The sequence below is a fragment of the Olea europaea genome, chromosome 18, assembly GCF_002742605.1.
Source record: "Olea europaea var. sylvestris chromosome 18, O_europaea_v1, whole genome shotgun sequence".
In the NCBI taxonomy this organism is placed as follows: Eukaryota; Viridiplantae; Streptophyta; class Magnoliopsida; order Lamiales; family Oleaceae; genus Olea; species Olea europaea.
This window is the reverse complement of record NC_036254.1, coordinates 27952843-27972802: the sequence shown is the minus strand read 5'-3', so window position 1 is coordinate 27972802 and position 19960 is coordinate 27952843.

Genomic DNA, 19960 nt, shown 5'->3' with positions numbered 1-19960 from the left:
CATTTTTCGTCACATGTATTGCTCTAGTATATTGCTAGATGTCAATTTGGGATGATTAATGTGAATTAATAATAAATTTAAAAGGGGTATTTTAATTTATCGATTTTGATTAGAACAAAATAATAATTTAAATCGTTAGATATAGTGATTGGGAGCTTAATGGGTCACACACAAAAGGATAACTAAAAGAATGATATTTACCAATTAATTAATTAATAAGTATTGGATAATTAATTAATTAATTGAGTTGCTTGTTTAATAGGCCAGAATTAATTAATTCATGGACCAAATTCAATTAATTTGATTAATTAAATATTGGATCGAATTAAGTAAGAAGACAAGTCCAGTCCACTTGAACTTATATCAATAAGTTGCTAAGGTTTGAAAAATTGAGCAGAGAACATAATTATTCTTACAAGTACAAGAAAAGAATCTTAGTTCTATCGATCTCGTTCCCTTTGTGGATTTTCATTGAAAGTTAGACAATCGGATAGCTGTGAATTGGAAGCAAAAGAGTTTTCAAAATCTACAAAAAAATATAATTTCTATCACAATTCTATCTAAACACAAAACAGGCCCTTGATGAAAATTGAAATTATTTTATTTTCCGCCGTGCATTATTAAATCCCCAACAAAATCAACTAGAAACTTAAATTGGAAGTTTTTTTCTGTTTGGCTATCACATCAAGTTATGTTAATTGGTGTTGGTATTTCTAGTTTATGGGTTTTGCTATTCGTTCAGGGTCACATGATCCTGAACAAAGACACACAACCAATAGTAAGCTTCACATGCGCTCCTTGGAGTGGCAAGTGAGCCTATCATTCTAGCAAAACCCCTATTTTATTCATTATTTCATCTCAACTGGAAACTAATTACCTCAGCTAAAAAGTATGTATAGAGGTAAAGAACACATTTAGTCCATGTTTGATGGTCATTATTAAAATAAAATAAAAAAACCAATATTTTTAATAATGATTTTTAAGAGAATATATGGTTGAAAAGTGATGCGGGAGGATTCGAGTCGAGTAATGCTGATTTGTCAGATAGCACGATAATGGCACTAAAATACCATGAGATGGCGGATCGGCGCAAAGATGGAAAGTGAATAGCCATTATTTCCTTAATTTGGGGAATTTGACGCATTTTTGGTTATTTGGCCATAACTTTGGTTACGGTTATCGAAATCGCTATTATGACCCCAATCCGGAAAGCTCTCTTCGGCGCACACGTTGTGGCCACCCAGCTATGCTCAGTGAACGTCAATTTCAAGCCCAAAATCCACTATTTTGCTTTTTAAAATTCAATTTTAAGCTATTTTTTACTATTTATGGTAATATTTCATTTCCTTTTTTCCATATGTTAGAAAACTCGAATTGAGCCAAATTTTTAGCAACTTACTTCTTTTACTTAATATTTTATTTTTCCCATAATTTTGTATTTCGCAGCTATTTAACCCGGCTTGTGGGTTAATTTTGATCAGTCTGCATTATTAATAATATTGAGTTAAATTCAGAGTATTTTCTCTGGTTTTTGGGCATTTTCCGTCATTCTTTTCTTGTGAATCATCTGCTACAACAAGCCAATAGGATAATCATTATCCTACCCGCGTCAGTTGGTATCAGAGCGTCAGCATCTTCTTGGGAGATAAATTCCATCAGTTATAATGGTTGGTGGACGTGGTCGTGGTCGTCGAGGACAGGTTCCGATTGAGGAAGTCTCGCACCGTGATCGTAATATTCAGGATGTGATGATTGAAGATTTGTAGAGACAAGTTGCGGAGTTAACCCAACGTTTGGCGGAGCAGGAGTTCAGTAATCATGATGTGGAAGGTCACGATTTCGATACCAGTTTCGAAAACCCGTATCACCATCCTGCTCGAGTTTGGGAGCATCGTGGACAAGAGGATCGTCATGTGGATCTCGGTTTCAGAGTGGATCTGCTCGAGTTTTTTGGTACGTTGTAGGCTGAAGGATTTATTGATTGGCTGAATGAAGTGGAGCGATTTTTGAATATAAGGAGGTTCCAGATCATGTCAAAGTGAAACTGGTTGCCATCAAACTCAAAGACAGGGCATCTGCATGATGGGAACAGTTGAAGCGTTCACGGGAGGGACAGGGAAAATCCAAAATTACTAACTAGGAGAAGATGAAGAAGAAGATGAAAGGGCACTTCCTCCCTTTTGGCTATACTCAAACTTTGTTTCAGAGGCTTCATTCACTAAGGTAAGGTGTAAGATCAGTCAATGATTATACTGAAGAATTCTATCAGTTGGTGGCTCGGAATGATTTATCTGAGATAGAGGAGCAGATGGTAGCACGGTATTTGGGGAGATTAAGGCAGCTCCTGTAGGATGTTCTCAGCCTTCATTCATTGTGGACAGTTTTTGAGGCATATCAGCGAGCACTTGCAATTGAGAAATAGCAGAGTAGGAGGCCAGTAGTCAGAGGTGAAGGAAGTCAGCCAGTTCGCCCTCAAGAATCTTGTCATGCTTATCAGCCACAGCGGGATAGTTCCAGCTCAAGTATTAAGTGCTTTAAGTGTGGTGAACAGGGGCATAGGGCGACTGATTGCAAGAAGCCTGCTGGTCAGAAGAATAAAAATCTTCTGATTGAGGAGGATATGATAGAGGAGTTCGAGGAAGTTGGGGAACCCGTGTATGATGAGGGTGAAGATGAGGACATGCTATATAGAGATGGTCAGGAGACCCTGGTCGTTCGAAAGAGTCTGCTGACTCCAAAGGGCTACTCAGGGGATGATTGGTTGAGGACCAACGTTTTCCACACAACCTGCACAGTTGCTGATAAAGTCTGTAAGCTGATAATTGATAGTGACAGTTGTGAGAATGTAGTGTCTGAGGAGGCTATCGAGAAACTACAACTGAAGATGGATTGTCATCCCAAACCATACAAGTTGTCTTGGCTAAATAAAGGCAGTGAGGTAATGGTAGAAAAACGATGCTTAGTGTCTTTCTCGATTGGAAAAAAATATTTTGATAATGTTTGGTGTGATGTGGTATCAATGGACGCGTGTCATGTTTTGTTGGGACGACCTTGGCAGTATGATCGTAGTGCTATCCATGATGGGCTGAAGAATACTTATTCTCTTAGTATCAAAGGGAAGAGAATTGTTTTGATGCCTCGCAGGGAAGGAAACATCCCTACCCCGGTAGTTAATAACCCCAATCTACTTTCTATGTCCAGGTTCTTAGTTGAGGTTGGGCATGAAAAAATAGTTTATGCTTTAATGCCTCGTGAAAATAGTACAGCGAATGTAGATTCAGAATTTCCAGCAGAAGTGCAGAAACTACTGATGGAGTTTTCTGACTTGATGCCGGAGGATCTTCCTCCAGGACTACCACCTATGAGGGAGATTCAACATCAGATCGACCTCATTCCGGGGTCGACTCTACCAAACCGACCAGCATATCGCCTCAGTCCCAAGGAAATTGAAGAGTTGCAGCGACAAGTGGTAGAATTATTGGAAAGGGGCTACATTCGTGAGAGTATGAGTCCTTGTACAGTTCCTGCTCTACTAGTGCCAAAGAAAGATGGGTCATGACGTATGTGTGTTGACAGCAGGGCAATTAACAGGATACAGTGAAGTATAGGTTTCCAATTCCCCGTCTGGACGACATGTTGGATCAATTGTCCGGTTCTAAGGTCTTCTCAAAAATTGACCTTAAAAGTAGATACCACCAGATCAGAATCAGGCCTGGAGATGTGTGGAAGACCGCGTTCAAGACACAGCATGGGTTGTACGAGTGGATGGTCATGCCCTTTGGACTATCCAACGCACCTAGCACTTTTATGAGGTTTATGCATCAGGTTTTACGGCCTTTCATGGGGAAGTTTGTGGTAGTTTATTTTGATGACATACCTATTTACAGTCTGACATGGGAGTCACATTTTAATCATCTTCGTGCTGTCTTTGATGTAATGAGGACGGAGCGCTTATTCATCAATCAGAATAAGTGTTCTTTCTTCACAACTTCTGTAACTTTTTTTGGGTTTTGTCGCGTCTACTGATGGTGTTCATGCAGATCAATCCAAAATTGGGGCAGTTTTGAATTGGCCGAAACCAAAAACTTTGCACGATGTCAGGAGTTTCCATGGATTGGCATCCTTCTATCGTCGATTAATCAGAAACTTCAGTACCTTGATTGCTCCTATCACAGAGTGCCTTAAAGGGCATGATTTTCAATGGACTGAAGAGGTAGAGGCTAGCTTTCAGTTGGTTAAGCAGAAGATGACGGAGGCCCCAGTTTTGGCACTTCCGAATTTTGAAAAGCTGTTCGAGGTAAATTGTGATGCATCTGGAGTTGGTATTGGTGGTGTTCTGAGTCAGGAGGGACGTCCAGTAGCCTTTTTTAGTGAGAAGCTATCGGGATCGAAGAAAAACTATTCCACTTATGACCTGGAGTTCTATGCCATAGTTCAGACTCTGAAGCATTGGCGCCATTGCCTGGTACAGAGGGAGTTCATCCTTGTTATTGATCTTGAGGCTTTGAAGTACATCAATGGTCAGCACAAGCTGAGTATGCGACATGCAAAGTGGGTGGCGTACTTGCAGGAGTTTACTTTCACACTCAGGCATTAAGCAGGGAGTTTGAATTGAGTAGCAGATGCATTGAGCCGTCGCATATTACTCCTCACCACCATGAGCACCAAGATTGTCGGATTTGAGGCATTTCCTGATATGTATGCTGCGGATCCTTCATTTGGGAAGATAATTCGGGAGGTAACTGATAATCACCAACATGATTTTGTTTTACATAATGGTTACCTGTTTTGTGGATTGCAGTTATGCATTCCGGATTGTTCACTAAGGCAGCAGATTATTAGTGAACTTCATAATGAAGGACATTTTGGGCGAGACAAGACATTAGCATTGGTCTCTTCTGATTATTACTAGCCCAAGTTGAGCAGTGATGTGGCGCATTATGTGGAGCGGTGTTATGTATGTCAGCAGTCTAAAGGGGCTCTTACTAATGCTGGATTGTACACACCATTACCCGTACCTGAAGCTCCTTAGTTTGATGTCAGTATGGATTTTATCTTGGGCTTACCTCGTACACAGCGGGAGATGGATTCCATTCTTGTTGTGGTTGACAGATTTTCAAAGATGGCTCATTTTGTGGCTTGCCGGAAGACAATGGATGCTACTCGCTCATCTTTATTTAAGAGAGATTGTGTGTTTACATGGTGTTCCACAGTCAATTACTTCTGACCGTGACACTAAGTTTATGAGTCATTTCTGGAGGAGTTTATGGGAGAAACTTGGAACGAAATTGAATTTTAGCAGCGCATACCATCCCCAAACAGATGGTCAGACTGAGGTGGTAAATCGGAGTTTGGGAAATCTTTTGAGAAGCTTAGCCGAGACTAAACCGAAGCAATGGGATTTGGCATTACCTCAAGCAGAGTTTGCTTATAACCGGTCGAGGAATAGAACCACCGGACTGAGTCCTTTTGAAATTGTCTATGGTCGGCACCCATCCAGAGTACTTGATTTCGCTCCAATTCCACGTGTGGGTCGCTTCAATAACAATGCTGATGAGATGGCTGAACATCTTCGAGGTATCCATGAGCAGGTGAAGCTGTCCATACAGGATAGTAATACTAAGTACAAAGTTCGGGCAGATAGTCATCGACGCCGGGTATTGTTTGATGTTGGTGATTTTGTTTGGGCAGTATTAACTCGTGATCGTTTTCTAGCTGGGGAATACAATAAGCTAAAGGAGCGGAAGATTGGACCTTGTGAAGTACTGCAGAAGATCAATGATAATGCTTACAGGTTGCGCCTCCCTAGCCATTTGAAGACCTCTGACGTCTTCAATGTAAAACACCTAAGCCCTTGTTTTGTAGAGTCCGATGAAGTCACTGTGAACTCGAGGGCGAGTTCTTTCGAACCCGGGGCGACTGATGCAGGAAGATCCGAGTCGAGTGATGCTGATTTGTCAGATAGCACGATGATGGCGCTAAAATGCCATGAGATTGCGGATCGGCGCAAAGATGGAAAGTGAATCGCCATTATTTCCTTAATTGGGGAAATTTGACGCGTCTTTGGTAATTTGGGCATAACTTTGGCTACGGTTATCGGAATCGTTATTATGACCCCAATCCGAAAAGCTTTCTTCGGCCCGCATGTTGTGGCCACCAGCTATACTTGGTGGATGTCAATTTCGAACCCAAAATCCACTATTTTCCTTTCCAAAATTCAATTTTAAGTTATTTTTTACTATTTATGGTAATATTTCGTTTCCTTTTTTCCATATGTTAGAAAACTCGAATTGAGCCAAATTTTTGGCAACTTACCTCTTTTACTTAATATTTTATTTTGGTATAATTTCGGGATTTTGCCATTTTTGGTAATTTTTCCATAATTTCGTATTTCGCAGCTATTTAACCCGGTTTGTGGGTTAATTTTGATCATTCTGCATTATTAATAATATTGAGTTGAATTCAGAGTATTTTCTCTTATTTGTGGGCGTTTTCTGTCGTTCTTTTCTTGTGAATCATCTGCCACAACAAGCCAATAGGATAATCACTATCCTACCTAACGTCAAAAAGTAAGGAAAAATATTAGATAAATGTACAAAATATTTTATTATGTGAATATACGGTAGAAAATAAGTATGTGAAAAAGATTTTTCAAATTATGACTATCAAACCGGGCTTAATTTTTCCGACCTCTTTTTCAGTCATTACTTGACTAAAATCAATATATGGTAGACTCGTCAAATTTACACATAAACGGTGCACTTTATTTACCTAGCTACCAAAAAGAGAGCCAATTGTTCACGGAGACCTTTACTTTTTGATGTAGATAGATTAATTTAACTTATTTCCCACTCTTGAGTGATCAAAAAAGGGTTAATTTCATTGATGGTCACTGAAGTTCAATTAAAGTAAAATTTTACAGTAGTAATCACTAAAAATATGTAACTGTTACTCTAATTTCATTCAATATAACATACCAAAGGCAAATCCTATATGGTGTTAGTAGCCCTCCGAGGTATAATCCAGTGGTGCAAAGGACGGGAGGGAGGTTATATCACGCCTTGTTAGTAGTTGCAGTGTGGGGATTCGATTCCTGAGACATGGAATTGGACTCCTTGTAGACGCAGTGTACAAGAAACTCTTTTTCCCTGGCCAGCTAGAGCATATCTCGAGATTTACCTCTCCCAAAGCTCTAGGAGTAGGGCGGTGAGAATCCTCAAGATTGGGGTTCAACCTCTATATGGTGTTCGTAATTTGCACCATGTAGTGTTAGTTATTTTTGCTATGCAAGATGAGATTGTGGTTCAATTAATTAAAAGCATATTTGTCCCATCATAACAATTTTAATCCCTCAATTTCTCTTCTTCAACCCTAACTCGTTATCCAATTCTAAATACAAATTTCTCGGGTTCAAGCATAACCCTAACCCTAGGTTAATAACCAATGATACATAGGATTTTTGAGTAGTTTCTAACTAAGTGATCATTAGTTTAATCTTTAAACCTCTAGAGACTATGTAGTATTAAAATTTCTTTAATGATTATTTTGAAATTTATTACAAAATCCTATGATTATTTGTGAAATTAACTTGATAAAATATGATTAATTTATATGTTCCCTAAGAAGTCTAGAAGAGTCAATTTGACCTTGGATAATCTTGAGTTTAGGTGTCGGAAAGTGGAAACCACTCTTTTCAAATCACCTTAATCTTTCTTTCAAACTAAAGTTTTTCTTAATTGTTGCTACTTGAAATTTAAGAATTATTTTACTTTGGATGTACTTGTTACACTGAATCTAGATTCCAAAACATGGTCGACATATGCCCGTATAATGTGCTTCTTTCATGATATGTTCTAAATTTGATATTGTTATAGGACTTTGGTTAAGAGGCTTATTAAAAGAAAGTGGTTTTATAAATGAAGTAGTTAGAATTTATATAGATAATTAAAGTGCCATACATTTGAGTAGGAACCCTGTTTATCATAATAGGACTAAACATGTTGGTATTAAATTTCATTTATTTAGAAACATGGTTGAAAAGGGCTAGATTAATCTGGTGAAAATTTCAACCCAACTTAACCCCTCTAATATTGGAACCAAGGCTTTTTTTGAATAAATTTATCTTGAAGGTAATATGTTCAACATGTTCAGTTTATTATTTTTGTTAGAACTAAAACTAACTTTATTTTTTCTTTTTTACAGTTTTCTAGTGCATATGAAACTTTGTAAATATTGTTAGAACCACTAAAATGATTCAAGAATAGTTCAACATAGTGGAGAACGTTGTGTTGGGTTGTCTCACTATTCTAATTGGGTTGTTGTTTTGTGGTCCAAACCGTGTTCCGGGTTGAGGCCCAAAACACTTGATGAAATCGAGTTTCCAGAAAATGCACCTGTCTCTTTAAATGATAGTTTTATCCTGGCCCTACACGTGGCCTTCTCTTAGCCATTTGATTGGGGACTTTTGTTTATACATATATATTGATCCTCTCATCTCTCATTTGGCTAGATTTTGGAGTGGTATGTTTCATTGAGGTTTCTAGATTGCTCTTTGAGTGTTGGGTACTCTTCTTCTTCGTGTTCAATCTCTGTAATCTTTTAGTGAGATGTTCTCAATTGTATTTATTGTGCAATTTGAGAGATTGAATGGAGTATAATCTGTGTGATTCTAAGAGAAGCAAGAAGAAACATTAGTGAAGAAATCTCTTCGATTCTTGGTGATTTTAGTGGATTCAAGCAATATCGATTTAGTAGATACTCAATATGCTAGGTAGTCCTTGGTTGAACATCTGGGCCTTTAGTGGCAAAAAAAATTCTGTGTTTTTCTATTTTCTGTGATTTTTTGTTTTCCGCAACTTTTAAGTTTTTCAAGTTATTGTTATTTTGGTGATTTTGAGACCAACATTGATGTAATTTATTTACCTAGCTACCACGAAGATTGCCAATTGTTTACCTCCACCTTTGGTTTTTTCCCTCCTTATCGTAAAAGAGAGAATGTAAGGTTTACTATTCATTTTTGTCACACGGGTTTTCGCACGAAACAAGTTTGAAACTGGTTTGACAACAGTAAATTATTCTATTTAATGACGCTGTAGCATTCTTTTTACATGCCATTCATCACCATTCTCACACGTCATTTCACTGCGATGCCACATCCACTACAATATTTCTCTATTTTCACACATTACTTTACTTGATTAAAGGCAATACTATATATATTGTATAATAAAGAAACGAAATTATATATAAAGATTATTAAAAAAATTGCAGACAAAAATAAAAAATTTTAATAAAGTTTTTAAATTAAATTAAAATGATTAAAACAAAAAAAATATATTATTTAATTCAAATTTAATGTATGTCGTTCTATCATAAATAATGTATAAAGATTATTTTATTAAACTAAATTAAAAAAATAAAATAAAAGAATTTTACAAAAAATAAATAAAAAAATAATATATACATTATTTAATTAATTAAATTGAAAATTTTAAATTTTAAAAAAAAATCAAAAAATCTCTCCGTGGACGGAGAAAATCTCTCCATCCACGGAGGGAACTCTCCTTATAAAAAGAGAGAGAATTCTCCTTTTAACTCCGTGCACAGAGTAGTGATAATTTTTCTTTAAAATTTTATTATATAAATTTTTTATTAATAAATATTTAATTTAAAAAATAAATATATCTAAATATATTGAAGTTAATATTTTTTTTCTATAAATAAGTAGCTTTTACAAATATAAGTTTTTTTTTATTATTTTTAAATAATTTGAAATGATTTTTTTATTTAATCACTTACAAATATCGTGTTATTAATATTTAATTTAATGTAAAAAGTTACTTATAAGGAAAAAAATCACTTCGAATTATTTAAAAGTAATAAAAAAACTTATAAATATAAAAGCTACTTATAAATAAAAAAAAATATTAACTTGAACATTTTTAAGTAAATATTTAGATATATTTATTTTTTTTAAATTAAAATATTAATAAAAACTTACTATAAAAAAAAATCAAAAAACATATGAAAACTTGCATGGAGTGTTATCACTCCATGACCACTCCGTGAACGGAGTTACCTTCTTCTTCTTTTTCAAATTATAGTAATTTTTTATTAATAATTAATTTAAAAGAATAAATATATCTAAATATTTACTTAAAAATGTCGAAGTTAATATTTTTTTTTACTTATATGTAGCTTTTACAATTATGAATTTTTTCTATTATTTTTAAATAACATGAAGTGCTTTTTTACTTATAAGTAATTTTTTACATTCTAGATAGTGTAATCTTTTTATTAATATTTAATTTAAAAAAACTAAATATATCTAAATGTTTATACTTAAAAAATTGTAAGGTAATATTTTTTTACTCATAAATAATTTTTACAATTATAAGTTCGTTTTATTTTTAAATAACTTGAAGTTCTGTTTAGTTATAAATAACTTTTTACATTTTAGAAATAAAAAAATAACTTTTACCTAAAAAATTATTTTAAAAATATTAACTAATAAAATTATAAGATATAGTTGATAGTTAATAACGTAAGAAAAAGGAGAAAGAGTACTGTTTGTCAGATTCAAAGTATGTAAGTTGCAGATAAAATAGAAAACGACGTCGTTTCCGTTCCACCACTTAAAAAAAAAGTTACAGTGTGACAAAAACATTATTAAAAAAATATTGCTACTAATAAAATTATAAAATTATAGGATATGGTTGATAATTGATAGCGTGAGGAAATGGAGAAAAAGTATTATGTGTCAGATTCAAAAGACCAAACCAGTTTCAAATAAGTTCAATGTGAAAATCAATGTAATAAAAATGAACAATAAATCTCACACTCTCTCTTTTGAAATGAGGGAAAAATTAATATTGAAAAAATTCTAAATAGAAAAAAAAATTCTCCTTTCACGGAGTTACCTTCTTTTTTCTTTTTCTTTTTTTTTACTTTTTAAATTATAGTAATTTTTTATTAATAGTTAATTTAACAAATTAAATATATCTAAATATTTACTTAAAAATGTTGAAGTTAATATTTTTTTTTATCTATAAGTAGCTTTTACATTTATAAAATTTTTCATTACTTTTAAATAACTTAATGCGATTTTTTACTTATAAGTAACTTTTTACGTTATAGATAGTGTAATATTTAATTTAAAAAACTAAATATACAGATAATTTTTTTCTATTTAAAGTTTTTATGAATTATTTTCTCTTTATTTATGATTGAACTTAATTTTTTCAAAAAATATTAATCCCTCCTCATTCTTACAGTTGCAAAAGCTACTTATAAGTAAATGAATATTAACTTATATTTTTTTTAAGTATAAATATTTAGATATATTTACTTTTTTAATTAAATATTTATAAAAAGTTACACTATCTAGAACGTAAAAAGTTACTTATAAGTAAAAAATCACATTAAGTTATTTAAAAGTAATAAAAAAAACTTATAAGTGTAAAAACTACTTATAGATAAAAAAAATATTAGCTTCAACATTTTTAAGTAAACATTTAGATATATCTAAATTTTTTTAATTAACTATTAATAAAAAATTACTATTAAAAAAACGAAAAAAAAAAAAGAAAAAAGAAAAAAGAAAACTTGCATGGAGTGATAATCGCATGGAGTGTTATCACTCCATGATCGTGCACAGAGTTACCTTCTTTTTCTTTTTCTCTCTAAATTATAGTAATTTTTTATTAATAGTTAATTTTAAAAAAATAAATATATCTAAATATTTACTTAAAAATGTTCAAGCTAATATTTTTTTTATTATCTATAAGTAGCTTCTACACTTATAAGTTTTTTTATTGCTTTTAAATAATTTGATGTGATTTTTTACTTATAAGTAACTTTTTACGTTTTAGATAGTGTAATATTTAATTTTAAAAACTAAATATACAGATAGTTTTTTTCTATTTAAAATTTTTATGAATTCTTTTCTCTTTATTTATTATTGAACTTAATTTTTTCAAAAAATATTAATCCCTGCTCCTCTTATAGTTGCAAAAGCTACTTATACGTAAATGAATATTAACTTAAATTTTTTTAAGTATAAATATTTAGATATATTTAGTTTTTTAAATTAAATATTAATAAAAAGTTATACTATCTAGAATGTAAAAAGTTACTTATAAGTAAAAAATAACATCGAGTTATTTAAAAGTAATAAAAAAACTTATAAATGTAAAAACTACTTATAGATAAAAATAAAAATAAAATATTAGCTTCAACATTTTTAAATAAAAATTTAGATATATTTAATTTTTTTAAATTAACTATTAATAAAAAGTTACTATAAAATAAAAAAAAAAATAAAAAACCCTTGCTTGGAGTGATAATTGCATGGAGTGTTATCACTCCATGACCGTGCACGGAGTTACCTTCTTTTTCTTTTCTTTTCTTTTCTTTTTCCTTTTTAAATTATAGTAATTTTTTATTAATAGTTAATTTTAAAAAATTAAATATATCTAAATATTTACTTAAAATTGTTGAAACTAATAATTTTTATCTATAAGTAGCTTTTGCATTCATACGTTTTTTATTACTTTTAAATAAGTTGATGTGATTTTTAACTTATAAATAACTTTTTACGTTCTAAATAGTGTAACTTTTTCTTAATATTTAATTTAGAAAACTAAGTATATTGAAATATTTATATTTAAAAAATTTTAAGTTAATATTTTTTTTTTACTCATAAGTAGCTTTTACAATTATAAGTTTATTTTACTTTTAAATAACTTGAAATGATCTTTTTAGTTATAAATAATTTTTAACATTTTAGAAATAAAGAATAACTTTTATGTAAAAAAATATTATTACTAATAAAATTATAGGATATGATTGATAGTTGATAACATGAGAAAATGGAGAAAGAATACCGTTTGTCAAATTCAAAGCATGTAAGCTGCAAGTAAAATAGAAAATTACGTCGTTTCTACTCCACCAATTAAAAAAAAAGCTACAATGAGAGAAAATATTATTTAAAAAATATTACTACTGATAAAATTATAGGATATGGTTGATAGTTGATAGCGTGAGAAAATGGAGAAAAAGCATTGTATGTCAGATTCAAAGAATCAAATCAATTTCAAACCAATTCGATGTGATAAAAATGACAGTAAACCTCACATTCTCTCTTTCAAGGTAAGGAAGGAAAAAATTAATATTGAAAAAATTCTAAATAGAAAAAAAAAAAGTTATCCTTTCACGGAGAAAAATAATTAAAAAATTAAGTTCAATCATAAATAAAGAGAAAAGAATTCATTAAAATTTTAAATAGAAAAAAATTATCTATAATATCAACAAAATAAATTTTTATGAAGTTTTTTCTATTTAAAATTTTTTATGAATTCTTTTCTCTTTGTTTATGATTGAACTTAATTTTTTCAATTATTTTTTCCTCCGTGAAAGGAGAAATTTTTTTCAATATTAATTTTTTTATATTTAAATTTTTTTTTCAATTTTTTTATATTGGTGAAAGTGGAAACTACTATCTTTTTTTGTACAAAGTTAGACTGTTCATTTTTGTCACATGCGTTTTCACATTCAACTGGTTTGAAATGAATTTGATCAAAGTGGTTTGATTTTTTTATTATATTATAAAAAAAATAAAGTAATCTATCATTTATTACTCTTTCAAGTTACTCATTCTCCCTCGTTCAATTCAATTGATTTCTGTCCAAAAGTCCAGCTTTCAAGTACAGAAAAAAAAAATCCTCTCCAAATTCTTCTCTCTTTCCGTGGGGAAAAAAACATCGAGTAGTCCTCATTTCAATTGTAAGGAAGAAAATCATAGAATTTGTAACGATTATCCTTAAGTATGTTCTTGCAAATTGTTCTTTTTTTTTTTTATATTTTTGTTTTTTAGTTTTTTTAAGATTTATCTAAGGTATGTAGTTTTTTATTTTTTGTGTATAGATGAAAATTTAGGTTGGCTCATCTTCCTCTATCTAAATGTGATGTTTGTTCTTGTCTTTGTACATAAATGAAAATTTAACTGGAGTTTTATTTTTTCTTGGATAAGGCTATGAAGTTTGTTTAAAAGTAGTTATGTTTTTCTTTCTTTACCGTTATCTACTTGAGAAATTAAAAATTTTCAATCATTGTTTTTTATATTTAATGAGGCTTACAAGAGTTTGTTTTGGATATGTTTGGAGTCTTTTTGATCCAGTTAGTAGTGTTTACAGTTCTATTGTTGTTTACATTTGTAAAGAGGATTGTTGATTTGTTAAGTAGTTCAAAGACGCATGTATAATCCATTTGTAGTTCCTTTAAAGAGAAAAAATGTGCTCATCCTATAAAGAGAAAATAATTAAAAAGAAAAAGAAATTTATAATATGAAGAAAATTTTTTTTAAAAATATTATGTAATTAAATAAAAAAATTAAACAACTTAAAGTTACAAAAATGAAACAAAGAATATATTAATATTATTTGATTAAAATTGAAAAAATAATTTTTATCATAAAGAGAAAAGAATCAAAAAGAATTTTAAATCCAAAATATAAAAAAAAATTTATAATATGAACAAAACAAATTTAAATAAAAAAATAAGGAAAAAAATACTCTCCATGAATGGAGAGAATCTCTCCATCCATGGAGAGATTATCTCTCCTTTGAAAATGAAAGTTTGAAAAGGAGTGTTCTCTCCGTGAAAGGAGAGAATGATGGAAATTTATTTTATTCATTTTTTTTTAATTTTTTGTTTATATTCTAGATAAATTTTTTTCTATTTAAATTTTTTTAAATTCTTTTTTCATTGGATTTTTTAAATACAACTTTTTTCTCCTTCAAATGACATATTTTTTTCCATTTCAAATTTTTTCAATATAAAATTTTTCAATGTAAAATAATTTCAAATTTTCTACTGGTAGAAATTACTGATTAATTTAATTTTTATATTTTTTTTCGTATTATAGATAAATTTTTTCTATTTTAATTTTTTTAATTCTTTTCTCTTTATGATTGAACTTAATTTTTTCAATTACTGTTTTTCTCTCCTTCAAAGGAGAAATTTTTTCTATTCAAAATTTTTTTCAATATAAATTTGTTTGATTTAAAATTATTTCAATTTTTTTCCTAGTGGAAAAATACTATTTTTCTTTGCACAAAACTAAACTATTCATTTTTATCATTACTATATTGAATCATTCAATTTCAAAATTAACATCACAAATGACTTACCTCAAATAATTGTTTTTATAACTAACTGATTCGTTTCTTCTTTAAATACTAAACTCATATCAATATTAAAAACGTTAATATGACGTTAAAATAATCCTGCCCGTGCAACTAGTATATAGATAAATTAATTTAACTTATTTCTCACTCTTATGTGATGAAAAAAGGGTTAATTTTATAGATGGTCACTGAAGTTTGTAACAAATTTCAATTCAAGTAACTTTTTACAATAGTGGTCACTAAAATTTATAGCAGTTACTCTAATGTCATTCAATAAAAAAAAAAAAAAAAAAAAAAAAAAAAATTTTACAATAAAAAAAAAAAAAAAAAAGCAAAGATAAATCATATACGGTGTCAGTAATTTGCACTATGTATGGTTTTATTTTGCTATGCAAGATGAGATTGTGGTTCAACTAATTAAAATCATATTTATCCCATCATAACAATTTTTAATCCCTCAATTTCTCTTCTTTAACCCTAACTCGTCATCCAATTCTAAACAAGAATTTATCAGGTTCAAACATAACCCTAACCATAGGTTAATAACGACAAATAGGATTTCCCTGTAGTTTCTAAGTAATTGTTGGTTTAATCTTTATAACTTTACTGACTAGATTGTATTAAAAAAAAATTAATGGTTAATTTGAAATTTATTACGAAATCCAATGACAATTGGTGAAATTAACTTGATAAAATATGATTAATTTGTATGTTCCTTGAGAGATTTAGAAGAGTCAATTTGATCTTGGATAATCTGAAGTTTAGGCGTCGGAAGTAGAACCACTTTTTTTCAAATCACCTAAATCTTGCGTTCAAACTAATGTTTTTCTTAATTATTGATGCTTGAAATTGAGAAGTGTTACATGTACATAATTATTTACATAATGGTGTCCATAATTACACATAGCACTGAATTTAATCTTTAATTCAAATCTCTCACTTGCACATCAACAACAGGAGGATTGTCACATCTCATTATGGATACTGTTATGTGCAATAATTATGTACAAGTAGAATTTTCCCTTGAAATTTAAGAAACCCTTGTTGTTTTACTTTGAATGTACTTGTTACATTGAATCTAGATTCCAAAATACGGTCTATGCATGTCCGTCTAACGTGCTTCTTTCATGATATGTTCTAATTTTTAATGCATTTTAATGATCTTTTAAGTTTAGAATGGAAGAAATTATAATTATCATTTTTTAATGTTATTCGATGATACTTAATATAAATAAAAATGTGCAAATTTACCCTTCTACAAAATTGAAGGGAAAAGGCAAAATAGAATGCTACAAAATATATATATATATATATATATATAATCATGATCTTTTAATCACCGGTGCTTAGCTTATACTAAGCACCGAGTGACATGGTATAGTACAATAGGTGGTGAAAAATAATAGTTATTTTTAAAACTAATTACACAACATATTGTAGTGTGCTATCTAAACATGGTGCTTAGTAGATAAAATCCTTTTGTGTTTGTGTATGTGTGACTGACTTGATCTCAGTATCTCTCGTTTCTCTCAATGTGTTCACTTTTTCACTCTTCTCTTAAATAAATAATCTAAAAATTGCAGACCCATAAGGGAGCGAACATAGGTGTTCGTTGATGCTCCACATCAGATCCTCCAAATCCTGTACTGCGTTTTGTTCTTGAACATTTTTTATATATTGAATTAGGTAATCATACTAAATTCAATTTTTAATACATAGTTCGATGAATTTTTTGAGAACTTTGATTTTATTTTATTTTTCCTTTTTTTCTTCTTGATATAGAATGTGCTTTTAGTTTTCCTTCCAGCAAAACATTCATGCTGTTGGCTCAATTTATTTTATTCAAGACTTAAAAAATTGATGTATTTTGATGAGAAATAATTGGTGAATTTTTGGAAGTATGCCGTATGTGGCTTCCATTATGGCGTTTAAGCAGATCTAAGCATGCTCTAAATTTATGTTCCTTTTCTTTGGTAACTTTTTTTCTCGATTTTCTGGTAATGTGTCGTGGGTAGTCCAGTCCAATTTCATTCATTAAGAGAATTTTTTGGTTATCAATTAAAATTAGTCCATATTAGAGCATGTGTGTCTTTGTTTAAGCTCTATAAAAGAAGCCAAAAAGGGGCTTCCGTTTGGCTTTTCGGGAAGTATTATAAGCCAATTTTGGCTTCTTTTGTGCCACTTAAACGAAGATAAATATGCTCTTAATCCGGCCGTCTTCTATCTTTACAGCATATGTCAATTTACAGAAGCTATAGTAAAATGGGGAAATTAAATCCAAGTAATATCTCCAGTACCTCGAAATGGATCCAAACCTGCCCGAGAGTAACTTGTTCTTCAGAGCACTCTTCTCTTTTTGAATTATTTTTGGTAAGGGGGGAATGCTTGGTTAATTTGACGAAACTCTCCCTAGTCACAGGGTTGGCATTTTGGCTAACTTGGGTCCGAAGCAAGCAACAATCTTGGGGCATCAGGGCTCTTGAGACCAACTTTAGGCTTCTCAAATGACATTCTAAATTTTCATGCAGGCATGGTAAACATATAGCTTTTGTTTATTTAAATTTTGATATATGATTGGTATCTCCATAAGTTCGACACTTACAATGCAAGAGATGGTGTGAATTGTGTGGTTGTGATTGCAGTTGCAGATATAAATGTGATTGAAATAATTGCTGCAGTGTCTATTTTAGATTTAGAGTAACTTCCACATGAACGTGCATTTACTACGTTATTATATTTGAATTATGGCTGATGTTTTCTATCATAACATGCATATAAGAAAGCAGTTTTTCCCCCCTGTTTTGGGAGATATATTGTACTACATTTGTTAATTTTGATTGCAACATTGCTTACACACTGTAGTTCTATCATTGTAGCTTCTAAGACTTTGTGTCATTGATTTACATGCAGAATTTGGGAAAAATGCATCTTGAAATTTTGTTAGGAAAATTTATTGTATTCAAGAATTACGACATTGATGTACTGGGGAGTCATGTTGATCCATTGATAGAAGTTTTAGAAGTATACAGAATTTGTTGGTTCTCAACTAAAAATAATCTATGGCCCCGTTTGGTAGGGATTTTTTGCCCCAAAAAATTAATTTTTTGACCGTTATTTTACTATTCAATCCGTAATTTTTGACTTCTTCTCTCACATGTGGACCCCACTTTTCTTCTAACGGTCAAAAAATCAATTCTCAAAATCCCTACCAAACGGGCCCTATATCAGAGAATGCGTGTCTTTGTTTAAGCTTTACAAAGAAGCCAAAAATGGGCTACCATTTAGCTTTTTTGGGAAGTTGGCTTCTTTTGTGGGGCTTAAACAAAGTTAAACATGCACTTAATCCATCTTCCATTTTTATGACCTACGTTAATCAACAAGTGCTATAGTAAAAAGGGGAAAAATAAAATTCAAGTAACATCTCCAGTACCTCTCCTCAAAACCACCTGAGATTGACCAGTTTTTCAAAAGGTGGTAATAGTTTGCCAAAGGTGGAATGCTTGGTTAATTTAACCAATCTCTCCTCAACGACAGGGTTGGCCTTACGACCAACTTGGGCCAGGAGCAAGTAACAGTCTTGGGGTCATAGGGCTCTTAAGACCGAATTTAGGCTTCTCAAACTAGGGTCTAAATTTTCAATCTAGGTACTGGAAGTTTGTGGTTTTGTTTTGTAAGTCTACAATATAGCAAATGTTATTTCCCTGCGAAGGGATGGAAAACATAAGGATTGTGTTTATATAACTTGTGATATGAATATCAGTGGTATCATGAGATATTTGACGCTTGCAATGTGATAGAAGATGTGAATTATTTGAACACAATATAATTACAATTATAGTATAGATGTAATCAGTGGCAGATCCAGCACCTGGCGAACACCCGCGGCCGCGCGTGCTGGATCCATCGGAATGTTCAGTTGCCACTAGGAGCGGGTGTTGGCAGGCGCAGCAGTTGCAGAGAACCAGAGAGGAAACTGGAAGGGAAGAAGACGAGTTCCAAATTTTATTTTACTTTTTCTTTAGGCTAATGACAGAATAGGCCTCATTTTGTTTAAAAGATTAGGCCCAATGAGGAAATCAATGAATGAATCCAAGTATCTAACCCAAATCAACAACATATGGAAACGGTCCAAACTCCAAATCCAACAATCCAATCGTAGTCATAATTTGAAACCGGCAGAGACACAAATTGCAAAGCGCAAACCCTTCCATTTCCATTTGAAGCAGTAGTAGTAGCTGTGCCTACGATTTACGAAGTGCGAGTTCGTGGACCATGTCATGGTGTGTGAAGTGCAAAATCAGAAAGTGCGACTCCGAGTCTCCAAGGTCCAAGCAAGCGACCTACAGTTCAGTGGTGTCAGGTGAGTTAAATTGTTTTTGTTGTCTGCTGTATCGTTGATTTTTTTATTCGTGCAACTGCTAACCTATCCATTTCCATGTTTTGGTTGTCTGTTTTATGTGAAGTGCAAAATCAGTATCTCTTTTTGTTTTGGTGATTTTGTTTTTGTTGGACTAGTTGGTTTAAGTTTTATTTACAATTTAATTACTGAAAAAAATTTTGGGGTCAAGAATTTGGATATTTCGTGGTTGCTTGAGTTAAATTATTTCTTTAATAGATTCCGTTGCGCTGTTTTGGTATTCAAATTCACAGTATGGCAGCTTGCTCCCCCAAGAACATAATCATATACAAATGTGTTTAAGAGCTTGAATTGTTGATTTGTTGTCTCACTCGTCTGTTGAGAGTTGAGTTGAGACTCTTGAGTGTTGTTTGATGCA